The sequence below is a fragment of the Nycticebus coucang genome, chromosome 10 (assembly GCF_027406575.1).
Source record: "Nycticebus coucang isolate mNycCou1 chromosome 10, mNycCou1.pri, whole genome shotgun sequence".
In the NCBI taxonomy this organism is placed as follows: domain Eukaryota; kingdom Metazoa; phylum Chordata; class Mammalia; order Primates; family Lorisidae; genus Nycticebus; species Nycticebus coucang.
The window spans coordinates 110,850,658-110,855,568 of record NC_069789.1 but is presented as its reverse complement, the minus strand read 5'-3'; positions in this window follow the sequence as shown (position 1 = coordinate 110,855,568).

The following is a 4,911-nucleotide window of genomic DNA, read 5'->3' as shown; positions in this document are numbered from 1 at the left end:
CCCCACTGAGGTCACCACAGGCTTGACAGGCCGGAGAGAGTGGGTTTGCTGTAGACTCCTGGGGGAGAAGTAGGCAGACATGCTAAATGGGGCTCACACCTCCCGCATCACCCCAGGCGGGGCTATGAGAGTGAGCCACCACTGAGAGCATTTGTTTTTCTGTTTTGCATTTATGTTTCTGATTCACTGGTGGGTAAATCTCGTGTACTGTGAGGGTTGGCTCTAATTTCACCCCTCTTCCCCCAATGCCACCTTTGCCCTGCTGACCTGATACACTGTCAATGCAGCACTAAAAGCATGCACTTAAAAACCTCAATACAGTGGATTTAGTAAAGCTTCTGGCATTTTGACTTTTAGCCTTTCTGCAAATGTCTGCTTCTTTACTTTCTGGGCCATAAGACGAAATTTATTTTGCATGTGCTTTAATCTCTGCTTCCTCTTCCTCCTCCCACCCTGTGTTTCACTTCTGAAACTGGAAGCTCTTCTTATCTTTTTATGCAGAACTGAGCCAGAAAATAATTACTCACTGCCCAGGACAAACCACAATTCCGGAGCACTGCAGGACATGCCCGTGACAGCTGATGCTCAGTGACTATCCTGCCGTGCTGCTTTTTAGGCAGCTGCTGTATAAACCACCCTGGATTTTTGGTTTGTTTATGTCTATTTTCTTTTCTTCTTACTTTTTAGAATATTTAAAAAAATTTCTTCTATTTTTTAGGTCCACCAAACTTTCTCTGTCAGAAGGCCAGCAATTCTGGAGAATAGTGAGAGTAGTAGCCTCTCGAAGACTGTTCTGTTCTCCCATTTCCAAAGCCACAGTTTTATACATGAAAGTTCAAAGCAAAAACCACATGAACCCTTATCTTAGACAACAATAACTGGCATAATTCGTGACCCATAATAAACAATAATCAGCATAACCCATGACACAAATCAACATTTCTAATTGAAAAGTTAATTGATAGGTTTAGAAATGCTGAGTTGCTCAGTGGGTGCTGCTTGTCAGACAAGAAAAGAATTTCTCTAGGCCAAGATTAAGATACAAATGTATAAGTTTCTTTTATATTAGAGAAAGGGAAGAGAGTGAGGGGGAGAAATGAGAAAGAGAGAGAGCAGAGAGCAGGGAGTGAGAGAGAGGAAATGCGGTGGGGAAGAAAAAAGGAGTAAGAGAATGGCCTGCCAAAGAAAGAAAGGAAGAATGCTAGCCTTTTGTTTTATTTTTAATTAACTAATAATCATTTATATTTATATGGAATAGTCTGATATTATGCTATCCGTACACATTGCAGAATGATTAAATTAAGGTAATTAATACATCTTTCTTTCTTTTTTTTTTTAAAGCCATATTTTATTTTATTTTATTTTTTGGACTTTGATTTTTTTTAGTTGTGCAATGAATGGGCTGAAGTAGAGAAACTTTAGGGTTTCTTTGTAATCCTGTATAATCATACTTACTTTCCAAGGATTGAAATCTTCCTTACCCATTCACTTTTTTTTTATTGTTAAATCATAGCTGTGTACATTAGTGCAATCAAGGGGTACAATGTGCTGGTTTCATATACAATCTGAAATATTCTCATCAAACTGTTCAACGTAGCCTTCATGGCATTTTCTTAGTTATTGTATGTAGACATTTGTATTCTGCATTTAGTAAGTTTCGCCTGTACCCATTCTAAGATGCACCTTAGGTGTGGCCCCACCCATTACCCTCCCTGCACCCTGACCTCCCCCCTCCCATCCCATCCCTTGGCCCTTTCCCCATATTCTTGTGCTATAGTTGGGTTATAGCCTTCATATGAAAGCTATAAATTAGCTTCACAGTAGGGCTGAGTACACTGGATACTTTTTCTTCCATTCTTGAGATACTTTGCTAAGAAGAATATGTTCCAGCTCCATCCATGTAAACATGAAAGAGGTAAAGTCTTCATCTTTCTTTAAGGCTGCATAGTATTCCATGGTATACATGTACCACAATTTGCTAGTCCATTCGTGGGTTGATGGGCAATTGGGCTTCTTCCATGACTTAGCAATTATGAATTGGGCTGCAATAAACATTCTGATACAGATGTCTTTGTTATATTATGATTTTTGGTCTGCTGGGTATAAGCCTAGTAAAGGAATTATAGGATCAAATGGCAGGTCTATTTTTAGATCTCTTAAGTATTCTCCAAACATCCTTCCAAAAGGAACATATTAGTTCCTTCCTTCCCACCAGCAGTGTAGAAGTGTGCCCTTTCCTCCACATCCATGCCAAAATCTCTGGTTTAGGGATTTTGTTATGTGGGCTACTCTTACTGGGGTCAGGTGATATCTCAAAGTAGTTTTGATTTGCATTTCTCTGATGATTAAGGATGATGAGCTTTTTTTCATGTGTTTGTAGATTTTGCGTCTGTCTTCTTTAGACAAGTTTCTCTTCAAGTCCTTTGCCCACCCTGAGATGGGATCATGTGTTCTTTTCTTGCTAATACATTTGAGTTCTCTGTGGATTCTGGTTATTAGACCTTTATCAGAGGTATAACTTGCAAATATTTTCTCCCATTCTGAGGGCTTTCTGCTTGCTTTACTTACTGTGTTCTTGGCTGTGCAGAAGCTTTTTAGTTTGATCAGGTCCCAGTAATGTATTTTTTTCCTTCTTTTTTTTTTATTGTTAAATCATAGCTGTGTACATTAGTGCAATCACCTGTACCCATTCTAAGATGCACCATAGATGTGGCCCCACCCATTACCCTCCCTCCACCAAAACCTCCCCCCCCTTCCCCTTCCTTGGCCCTTTCCCCATAGTCTTGTGCTATAGTTGGGTTATAGTCTTCATGTGAAAGCTATAATTTAGCTTCATAGTAGGGCTGAGTACATTGGATACCTTTTCTTCCATTCCTGAGATACTTTGCTAAGAAGAATATGTTCCAGCTCCATCCATGTAAACACGAAAGAGGTAAAGTCTCCATCTTTCTTTAAGGCTGCATAGTATTCCATGGTATACATGTACCACAATTTGCTAGTCCATTCGTGGGTCGATGGGCACTTGGGCTTCTTCCATGACTTAGCAATTATGAATTGGGCTGCAATAAACATTCTGGTACAGATGTCTTTGTTATATTGTGACTTTTGGTCTTCTGGGTATAAACCTAGTAAAGGAATTATAGGATCGAATGGCAGGTCTATTTTTAGGTCTCTAAGTATTCTCCAAACATCCTTCCAGAAGGAATGTATTAATGGGCATTCCCACCAGCAGTGTAGAAGTGTGCCTTTTCTCCACATCCACGCCAACATCTCTGGTTTTGGGATTTTGTTATGTGGGCTACTCTTACTGGGGTTAGGTGATATCTCAGAGTAGTTTTGATTTGCATTTCTCTGATGATTAAGGATGATGAGCTTTTTTTCATGTGTTTGTAGATTGTGCGTCAGTCTTCTTTAGAGAATTTTCTCTTCAAGTCCCTTGCCCACCCTGAGATGGGGTCATGTGCTCTTTTCTTGCTAATACATTTGAGCTCTCTGTGGATTCTGGTTATTAGACCTTTATCGGAGGTATAACCTGCAAATATTTTCTCCCATTCTGAGGGCTGACTGCTTGCTTTACTTACTATGTTCTTGGCTGTGCAGAAGCTTTTTAGTTTGATCAGGTCCCAGTAGTGTATTTTTGATACTGCTTCAATTGCCTGGGGAGTCCTCCTCATAAAATATTCACTCAGGCCAATTCCTTCAAGAGTTTTCCCTGCACTTTCTTCAAATATTTTTATAGTTTCATGTTTTAAGTTTAAATCTTTAATCCAGTGAGAGTCTATCTTAGTTAATGGTGAAAGATGTGGGTCCAGTTTCAGTTTTCTACAGGTCGCCAGCCAGTTCACCCAGCACCATTTGTTAAATAGGGAATCTTTTCCCCACTGAATGTTTTTAATTGGCTTGTCAAAGATCAAATAACAGTAAGTAGCTGGATTCATGTCTTGGTTCTCTATTCTGTTCCAGACATCTACTTCTCTGTTTTTGTGCCAGTACCATGCTGTTTTGATCACTATTGATCACTTTTGATCCTTCTTTGTTTTTATTTCTGAGTAATGTTTTGGCTATTCGAGGTTTTTTTCTGATTCCATATAAAATGAAGTATTATTTTTCAAGATCTTTAAAATATGACAATGGAGCTTTAATAGGAATTGCATTGAAATTATATATTGCTTCGAGTAGTATAGACATTTTAACAATGTTGATTTTTCCCAGCCATGAGTATGGTATGTTTTTCTGTTTGTTAACATCTTCAGCTATTTCTTTTCTTAAAGTTTCATAGTTCTCTTTATAGAGATCTTTCATGTCCTTTGTTAGGTATACTCCCAAATATTTCATCTTCTTTGGCACTACTGTGAAAGGAATAGAGTCCTTGACTGTTTATTCGGCTTGGCTATTGTTGGTATATATGAAGGCTACAGATTTATGGGTGTTGATTTTGTAGCCTGAGACATTGCTGTATTCCTTGATGACTTCTAAAAGTTTTGTAGTAGAATCCCTAGTGTTTTCCAGATATACGATCATGTCATCTGGGAAGAGCGAAAGTTTGATCTCTTCTGACCCTATGTGGATACCCTTGATTGCCTTTTCTTCCCTAATTGCAATGGCTAAAACTTCCATTACAATGTTAAAGAGCAATGGAGACAATGGGCAACCTTGCCTGGTTCCTGATCTAAGTGTAAATGATTTCAATTTAACTCCATTCAATACGATATTGGCTGTGGGTTTGTTGTAGATGGCCTCTATTAGTTTAAGAAATGTCCCTTCTATACCAATTTCCTTAAATGTTCTGATCATGAAGTGATGCTGGATATTATCAAAAGCTTTTTCTGCATCAATTTAGAGAATCATAAGGTCTTTATTTTTTAGTTTGTTTATATGCTGAATTACATTTATAGATTTATGTATATTGAC